Source organism: Chiloscyllium plagiosum, unplaced genomic scaffold (assembly GCF_037043375.1).
Source record: "Chiloscyllium plagiosum isolate Xiang-an unplaced genomic scaffold, Cpla_swu_hap1 HiC_scaffold_44, whole genome shotgun sequence".
Taxonomy (NCBI): Eukaryota; Metazoa; Chordata; class Chondrichthyes; order Orectolobiformes; family Hemiscylliidae; genus Chiloscyllium; species Chiloscyllium plagiosum.
In genome coordinates, this window is record NW_028270182.1 from 23035997 (window position 1) to 23046172 (window position 10176).

Sequence of the window (10176 nt, forward strand, 5' to 3'; positions counted from 1 at the left end):
CGATTTACATATTAATGAACTGAAACCTGCAAGAGATGAAAGACAACATAATCTAAGTTTGTTCAATACATTGTATTAGTTGCATGCATGACACTGTGATCTTTTGCTATAAATTCTGTTTCTTATTATCTTGCTCTACAGCCACCCGATGAAGGAGCAGCACTCTGCACACTAGTATTCACAAATAAATCTATAGAACAAAGAACATTGTACAGTACAGCACAGTCCAGGCTCTTCAGCCCATGATGCTGTGCCAAATATTTATCCTAATCCCTCTACACACCCCTCAATTTACTGCTGTCCATGTACTTGCCCAGCAGTCACTTAAATGACACTAATGTATCTGACTCTATTCCCACCGCTGGCAGTGCAATCCATGCACCTACCACTCTATGTAAAGAACCTACCTCTGGCATCTCCAACAAACCTTCCTCCAATCACCTTAGAATTATGACCCCTCACGCCAGCCATTTCTGCCCTGGGGGAAAAAAAAATCTCTGGCTATCTACGCCTCTATGCCTCTTTTATGCCTCTATCAAGTCACCTCTCTTCCTTTTTTTAAGATTAGATTACTTACAGTGTTGGAACAGGCCCTTCGGCCCAACAAGTCCACACTGAACCCACCCAGACCCATTCCCCTACACCTAACACTACAGGCAATTTAGCATGGCCAATTCACCTAACCTGCACATTTTTGGACTGTGAGAAGAAACCAGAGCACACCCACGCAGACACGGGGAGAATGTGCAAACTCCACACAGAGAGTCACCTGAGGCAGGAATTGAAACTGGGTCTCTGGCGCTGTGAGGCAGCAGTGCCAATCATTGTACCACCGTGCCGCCCTTCTTTTCTCCAGTATGAAAAGCCCTGGCTCAATCCATCTCTCCTCATAAGACAGGTCCTCTATCCAGGCAGCATCCTGGTCAATCTTCTCTGCACCCTCTTGAAAGCATCCGCATCCTTCCTATAATGAGATGACCAAAACTGGACACAATATCTAATCAGGGTTTTGAAGAGCTGCAGCAAAACCTCGCGGCTCTTAAACTCAATCCCCCTGTTAAGGAAAATCAAAATACCATATGCCTTTGTCGTCATTGTTTTTACCTTTGTCAAATTAGATTAAAGTTAGCAGGGATCTGTGAGAGCTGACATCACAAACCCAACAAAATCTTATAACAGCTTGATCTAACAACAATTAGACATTATAAAACTATCCTTGAAAGTTGCCCCCAGGTTGACAGGGTTGTTAAGAAGGCATACAGTATTTTAGCTTTTACTAATAAAGGGATCGAGTTCCGGAACCATGAGGTTATGCTGCAGCTGTACAAAACTCTGGTGCGGCTGCACTTGGAGTATTGTGTACAGTTCTGGTCACCGCATTATAAGAAGGATGTGGAAGCTTTGGAAAGGGTGCAGAGGAGATTTACTAGGATGTTGCCTGGTATGGAGGGAAGGTCTTACGAGGAAAGGCTGAGGGACTTGAGGCTGTTTTCGTTAGAAGACGGTTGAGAGGTGACTTAATAGAGACATATAAGCTAATCAGAGGGTTAGATGTGGTGGACAGGGAGAGCCTTTTTCCAAGTATGGTGACGGCGGGCATGAGGGAGCATAGCTTTAAACTGAAGGGTGATGGATATAGGACAGAGGTCAGAGGTAGTTTCTTTACTCAGAGAGTAGTAAGGGTATGGAATGCTTTGCCTGCAACGGTAGTAGATTCACCAACTTTAAGTACATTTAAGTTGTCATTGGACAAGCATGTGGACGTACATGGAATAGTGTAGGTTAGATGGGCTTCAGATTGGTATGACAGGTCAGCGCAACATCGAGGGCCAAAGGGCCTGTACTGCGCTGTAATGTTCTATGTTCTATATGTTCTATGTAAGAGGAAGATATCAATTGTTTGCAATTTTTTTCCAAGTATTGTGCTTTACAGAAAGACAAGATTTTTATACTTAAGTTCTATCAGCTATTTATAGATTTTATCATTAGATGTTCATTATTAGTAAGGCCAATGCATTGAATTTTGATATGTGTTACCCTATTGGCTTTCCAAAACATCGAGTTACACATGTCATTCTATAACCTTGTTTTTGCATAGAAATGTTTTGTTTCGACTAACAGTAGTATTTCAAAACATGTGAGGAACCATTTAATCAAATTCTGACAAGGCTTGCCAAGGTTCGTAAATTCAGCCTCTGTCATGTTTGCTAAGTTCAGCACTGTTTCTGACCTTTAGCCATAGTCTTTTAACTTATTGTGTTATAACCAGGAGTTGGCCAATTTTCCCATCAGACAATCTTAACTGTTTCCCACAATTCTATACTTTCTTAACACCCCTATCAACTTGGCTGGCAACTTTGAAGGATCTATGTACGTGGACCCCAAGATCCCGCTGTTTCTCCACACTGCCAAGAATCCTGTATGTAACTCTGTATTCGGCATTCAAATTCGAACCTCCAAAATATTCATATTTTCGCACATATCCAGGTTGAACTCCTGTCAATGCCTTGTTGTAGCCGGTAACAGTCCTCCACACTATCTATAACACCACCAACCTTTCTGTCATTGGAAAACTTACTAACCCATCCTTCCACTTCCTCATCCAAGTCATTTTTAAAAATTATAAAGAGCAGAGGCCCAAGAACAGATCCCTGTGGGATGCCACTGGTAACCGACCTCCAGGTGGAATACTTTCCATCCACTACCACTCGCTGTCTTCTTTCAGCCAGCGAATTCTGTATCCAGTTGGAGTATAACTTGGTGTTGTGTGATTTTTAACTTTGTCCACCCCAGTCCAACGCCGGCACCTCCCCATCAATCTTTCTTCATTACAGTAATTTCTCAAAAATGGAATTGTTCCCCAAAACCTCTTCTGCATTTGCCTGAAGGTGTGCACAATTTTTCTAAGATATGATACCCAGGACTGGGTGCAGTATTCCAGCTGAGGCCAAACCTGTATCTTACACAGGTTGATAAATAACGTCCTTGCTCCTATACATTATACATAAATTAATGAAGCCTGAGATTAGATGGCCAATTAAAACAATCAGACAGCTTGCCCTGTTGCTTTACAGCAGCATCAAACATTCAGAGATACCTGTGAAAGCACAGTAGGTCAGGCAGCATCTGAGGAGCAGGAGAATCAATGTTTCTGGCCAGAGCCCTATATCAGGAATTATGTTCTATGTTCTATGTCTGTTTCCTTGCTGTACGTCTCTATGACTCTATGACTCTATGTCCCAAAATACAGAAACTGGCAAATTGTTTTGAGCTCAAGCCAGCACAAAAGGAAAACAGTCCTGGGGCCTTGTGCAGGAAGCCTGCCTGGCCTTGAGGTGAAGGATCCCTGGCACAGGAACTGTGGTGAGAAGCCAGAAAGAATGGGGCATGAAAGCTGGAAAGCTCGCCCAGAGATTGCTGCAGCTGCCTGCAGCCTGGAGGGCCTCCGATCAGGATAAGGTTGCTGGGATCTGGTCAATCCAGGAAAATCTATAGACTATGATGGAGCAAGAGCTCTTCCACAAGGAACAGGACAGAACGTTGCAGGAAGACCTCCCTCACATGGGGCAGCTCAAGTTCCAATTAGAAAGAGCCCATTCCAGTCAGAGGAGGGCCATTGGGGACTGAGAAACAGCCTCAGGATACAGTGACAAGCTGGAAGGAGAGTATAGGGAGCTCCAAGCAGCTGCACGTGCCCTGTCAGCCTGCAACACTGAGCAAAGTACAACAGGCCCTCATAGGAAGGGCCAGCACCAAATACAATCCCTAGGGAACTAGGTCTGCCCAGAATGGCATCATGTGGGCCTTTGGGGATCCTACCTCCCCAGGGAGATAGCGAGAAGCCCCACACTGACACATCCACACCCACCCATAGATGGGGACTCAGTCCCTTTCTCCCAGGTAACTGCACCTTTTGCCCCCATCCCTGACCCACAGCCCAAATCAGATCCCATGATTCCCGCGGTTACCCAGCGTCAAACAGCTGATGGTCACGTGACGTACAGAACACCCATTGCAGTCACCCAGCTGGTGGGCAGCACCAGAAAGAGGATTCTTTTTCATTCTCCCTCAGACCCAGATACCTTTTTTGGATGGGAATGTCCGACAGTCTGTCATTCCCAGATTGGACACTGAGGAACAAACTGAATTAAACACCTTGTACCTTAGTCCAGCAGGCCATTCAGGCAGGGAGGGGGACCTTTGATGAGACAAAGCCCATCGGGCGAGATACAGCAGACCCCATTGAGCTGCTACATAACTGCAGTCAACAACAAAGTGAACACCCCATCAACTTTACCCAGAAGCTCTGGGTCCAATTCGTGCAGGTTTTCATGGACTCACCTCTCTTTGCGATGAGAGGTTTGGTCTGATCACTTGTCTCCCATGCCTTAGAAAGAGGGAGAGACATGTTTCTGGATTTCAACCCCACAGACACCATTTATAATGAGACTTAGATCCTTTGCAATTTAATCGCTGTTTGGGAAAGTGAGTTAAGGATACAGTGGTCATCCTGAAAATCAGTCCAGACTTCTTATAGATCCCCCCCTCCACAACCTGGAGATGAAAAAGGAAGGGCATGAATACAGCAAAGAACCCAGGCAGAGACCCCCACCAGCTACGTCTCCCTGCCCCCAGAAGAAAGGAACTCCCCTAACTAATCACCAAACACAATTTGTGCTCCAGATGTGACCAAACCTGCACTTTTATTCGGGGCTCCTGGGCTGCTCAGATTCCCACCTGGCAATGGAATGTCTGGAACAGGGTGCCCACACCCAGAGTACCATCCTTGTGGCAGCAGTTGGAGTGTAAACAGGCTGCGCTTTATACATTGAGGATGACAGGGGCAACCCTGTAATGGTAATAACTTGAAGGCTCCCCAGCCCCATGAGTCCACAAGTGAAAACTTGGCAGCCAATCAGGAACAGCTGCAGCCGTTGGGTACCAGCCGTCCCTCCTGCCCACACCCTGCACGCGGGGCACATTTATTCCATTGTGGAAGGCCAGGGCTGGAGGAACAGAAGTTTGCAAAAATTGGATAGCATAGAATTTTATGATGTCAAGTAGAACACTGTTGTACTGTTCTATGTTCTATAGGGTGCATACATGAGGATCAGTGGTCGGCACAACATTGTGGGCTGAAGGGCCTGTTCTGTGCTGTACTGTTCTATGTTCTAACACAGTGTCAGAAGTTCACACAAGATATTTAAAGAAATTACTTTTGTTCTCTTTTCAGGAAACACACTGCAAGGCAGCAATGTGAACTTTCTGGAGAGTGTATTGTGTTTTGTGTATAAACTGTAGCACAGGCCCACAGGAGAAGGATGTACCCAGGATCCTGGTGGTATGACCCACCAGGCACCGCGGTGTGTGTAGATGGGACTCTCTGGGTCCTCCCTGCGGAATCTGGGATTCAGGTGTAACCATCAGCTTGTGGTGTACAGAAAACCTCATGGGATTCCCACATTGTGTTACAGGAGCATGGGGATCACAGGCGATTGGTAGGGTTTCTCTGAGAACGGCTACATGGCAGTGGGATGGCTAGCACATAGCCCAGGCAATAGGTCAGAGTTCAGACAGCGATGTCCCAGGAAGCCCCACCAGGAAGAATTCCTCAGGAACAAAATTAAAAAGGGGCTGAGGCAAGGAGTGAAGGCATCTCCCCTAGCTTGTCCCACACACACCAGGCCCTCACAATGGACTAGTCATTAAACTCCCAGAGAAAACCCTGTTCAATAACATTCACCACAAACTAATACCAATCATAACAGATGTGTGAGGGATACAGTTACCGTAATGTAGTTCTTCCCCATTAAAATGATAATATTCCCACCTGATCCACAGAATAATGGGACGATGGATAGTGAGAGATGAGGGAAACCCCAACCCACACTTATTAGATAACAGAGAAGGGGACTCCTTAATGACCTAGCCACAGCATACAGGGCAGGAGTGTCACCGGTTAATACTGTTGGTTTGGCTAATTTGGAGAATATACTCAGGATCTTGACCCAACAACTCTAAAGAGCCTGAGAAGGACTGAATACAGACAGTCAGCAGGAGACCATGGGGCAGCCAGTGGAGAATCAGGCTGGCCACCAGTTAGTGACCATACTGGAGAGTCACTCCAAGATGATTAACCAGAGCATCCAGGGCCCAATCAGGGATGGCAGTTAGCCCTGTGCAGTCTCTACGGTGACGGGAGGTGGGGGGGGGGAAATGATGGCACAGCTGAGGGTGGGCCTCAGGGAGGCTGGCCAAGGGAAATGCCTGTTCCAGATTAGGAACAAACAGTGTGACCATTTGTTCCAGGAGAAGACCCACATGAACATCTCCCTCACTGTCAGTGACAGCAGCTCACCAAGGTCTGAGTTAATGCCAGCTAAATGGACACTCTCGGTGAGGCTTGGTGCCAGGGATTCCATTTATCCCAAGGGACAAAGTTGGGATGAGGATCTTTGAAGTCGAACGTATTGCAATGAAGGGAGGTTGAGTAGGTTAGGATAGTTTTCATTTGGAAAAAGGAGATTGAGGGTGGAACTTATTGAGGTCTACAAAATCATGAAGGGTATAGACAGGATGGAAAGAGATAAGCTTTTTCCCAGGGTGAGGGATTCAATTGAGAGAGGTCATACGCTCAAGGTGAGGGGTGAAATGTTTAAGGGGGATACACACAGAAAGTACTTTACACAGAGGGTGGTAGGTGCCTGGAACGCGTTGCCAGCAGAGGCAGTAGAGGCATGCACGGTAGATTCATTTAAGGTGGGTCTGGGCAGATGTATGAGTAGGTGGGGAGCAGAGGGATACAGATACTTAGGAATTGGGTGACAGGTTTAGACAGTAGATTTGGATCAGCTCAGGCTGTTCCTGGGCTGTAAATTTTCTTTGTTCTTTCTTCTTTGTTTTTGATCAGTGATGTCTCCATTTTGGTCAGGGAGTCCCCTTCCCTCAGCAAAAGCAGTATGTTCTCCTCACTTGGTCCTTCATGTGACTCTGGATCCTGGGCAATAGAGAACGGGAGAGAAATTCTGACCTCGGCAGCAATGCACACATTCAGTGTGTGAGAAGATTCCCATTTCAATCAGTGAGTTAAATGTTCATGTTTAAAGAGGGCAGCTCCTACCCTAGAGTGCAGAAGGACAGCTCTGACACTGTCACACTTCGAATAAACTGTCTCAATGCAGCATCAGTTGAAATATTTTGCGATCTCAGGGTAGGGTTCACAGTGTTGTTGCTGGCAGATTCTAGATTCTGTTTTTGTTATTTAGTTATGATGTACTGAGCAGCAACACTCCTTCATAATCAGGATTAAACTTGTTATTGTAGTAAGTTTGTTCATTGGCAGAAATTTGAAAACCAGCAACAAAGCTGAGTAATGCTGTAACCTCAATCTCCCCAAGGAGCTTTCACACAGTATAAGGCAGCGTCTCTGGGAATGCATCAGCTCAGAGTTTCAAACAAGGAGCTCATCAACTGCCTGAAGGGACAGATCATCTCGCACAGAAAAATGCATCTACCAATTCAACATGTGGAGAAGGTGTTCTACACCATCCTTGCTGTTATTGGCATTCCTGGTATGGCGTTACATCAAATGAACATGTTTTACCTGCTGCTGATCTGCTGTCTGGTTTAACTTTTAAATAATAATGTCTCCAGCTCACTGACTGGTCAGCCTTATCCAGAAACCTGAACGGTGACAGCAATTCACTGAGCAGCATTCTCGGTACAATTCTCCACTGACAGAGACTCCCAACTTTACTGCTGCTGCAGCTTTATCTGACCTCAGTGTTCTGTCATCTGTTCTGGTTTCATACGGTGTGAGGGTATGAGGAGAGATCAGGCTAGTTAGTTCTGAAGAAGGGTTACTGGGCCTGATATATTAGCCCTGCTTTCTCTCCCATAGATGCTGCCAGTCCTGCTGAGCTATTTCTGTGTTTGGTATCCAAATGAAGCCTATTTGTCTGAGAATTTTTGAAGGTTAAGGGATGATCTGAGTGAAGTCCTACAAGATATTAACAGGAAAAAACAAACCATTTCCATTGGTTGGAGATTCTAGAATGTGGGAGCATAGCCTGAGAATTAGTGCCAGAGCATTCAGGAGAGCTGTTTGGAAGCATTTTGAGTCTTGGAACTCTCTTATATGAAAGGCAGTGGTTACCGGATCAGTTGGTGAGTTTAAATGAGATAGTTTATTTTTTGTTCAGCAAAGGATTTGAAGAATATGAGCCCTGTTTTGACTTGTAAAGCTTCATCTAACTCGCAACCCTTCCACAAATTCTCTTCTTCTCACCTTCTCTGGTCAGACAATTCAAACCTTGACAGCTTGTCCTCCTGATTACTGCACATCGAGACGTTTCTCATGTACACTTTACAGTGCAAATATCACAGCAGGCCTAACATTCACACGTTGCCACTGAGAATTTGCATGCCCTCTGTTATGCTGCACTTGTGTAAGACACATGGAATACTCTTGTTTAAAATCTGGCGCAGGTTCTGATGACTTGTTTCCTTTTCCTGTTGTGGCTCCGATCAGGATTTGGTCCAATGCTTCGAGCAGGGGATGACCTAATCCAAGGAAAAGGGGAGAGTTTGGTTTATCTACAGTCTAATCACCAGTCCTTTGACTAAATTGGGAGCAAGGTTTCTAATGGTGTTATATGCCTGCTAGAGTTGGAGCTGTTAACTTTAATAATCTATTGCAGTCACTCAAGTGATTCAAGTGACCTTGCAACCAAAAAATAACCAGAGATTTCTTTCTGCTGTCCTAGAAGGGATGGTGAGTTCAGTCCCTGTCCAAACTCCATACTCTCTGGAATGATTGGGCTGGAAGAAAATTTGAGGTGGATGTGAAAGTCTTAAAATTCAAACTCATTTAACCCCAAACACTTCCACTCATACAGTGTGTTGATTTTTGATGGTAAAATCTTATTGTTGCTCTCTGGAACAGTGGTAGGAATTTATGATCAGTAATTCACTGTGTCTTTTCCAATTTGTCTCCCACAGTTAACTTTCTGGTGATTGCAATTCTTTCACGTGGAAAATGTGGTGTGTCTCCTTGCACTACCCGCTACCTGGTCATTATGGCAGCTGCCGATCTGATGGTGATTATCACTGATGCTATACTGAGAAGGTTTCCCTATTATTATTATCCATTGTGTTTCCTGGTCATCACTCCTGTGTGTAGTGTTATTGGAGTCTTATATCGTGCAGCCACTGACTATTCTGTCTGGTTCACTGTCGCTTTCTCCTTTGACCGATTTGTGACCATTTGTTGTCAGAAGCTGAAAACAAAATATTGCACTGAAAGAACTGCACCTGTGGTTCTAGCAACAACCTGCACCCTGTTCTGTTTGAAAAACATCCCCTTCTATTTTCAATATGAGCCTCGAAGGATAATCAACAATGTTCCATTCTACTGTGACACAAAGTCAAGCTACTATACTGAGACTTGGTGGGTGGTATTGGATTGGTTTGATACGGTTTTGACCCCTTTATTACCATTCGCTTTAATTCTGTTGCTCAATGCTCTGACAGTCAGACACATTTTAGTGACCAGTCAAATCCGGAAGAGGCTGAAGGGTGAGAGCAAAGGAGAGAATCACAGAGACCTAGAGATGGAGAGCAGAAGGAAGGCTGTGATTTTGCTCTTCGCCATCTCTGGGAGCTTCATCCTTCTGTGGTTAATCAATGTTGTAAATTTCTTATATTATGTCATTCAAGTAATAGATCCTGATGATTTCCCGCCTTTTCTGTATAATTTCAGAAGAGTTGGTTTCATGCTGCGGAACCTAAGTTGTTGCACAAACACATTTATTTATGCAGCAACATTGGCCCAGTTCAGAGCGAAGATCAGTAACGCAGTAAAATACCTGATTACATGAATTTCTTGCTTTATGAATAAATGAAACTCCTCAGTGGAGCCCACAGGAGGACCCATTGTTCCCAGACAATGATTTTTTAAAACTTTACTCAGGGGATGTGGGTCTCTGTGGTTGCATTAGTGTTTATTACTCATCCCTAGATGCCCCTTGAGAAGGTGATGGCGACCTGGTTTCTTGAACAGCTGCAGCCCAATTCCATTCAATACCCTTATCTTTGCCCTGCCAACCCAGCTCTCACCACCCCAAACTTGATAGAACATATAGAATATAGAACAATACAACACAGTTCGGGCCCTTC

General features: G+C 45.0%; 1 pseudogene; it reads left to right on the top strand.

Moving 5' to 3' along the window:
• The first annotated feature begins 7504 nt into the window (after positions 1 to 7504).
• On the top strand, positions 7505 to 9902 carry LOC148137364 (putative G protein-coupled receptor 139; annotated as a pseudogene).
• The last annotated feature ends 274 nt before the right edge of the window (positions 9903 to 10176 follow it).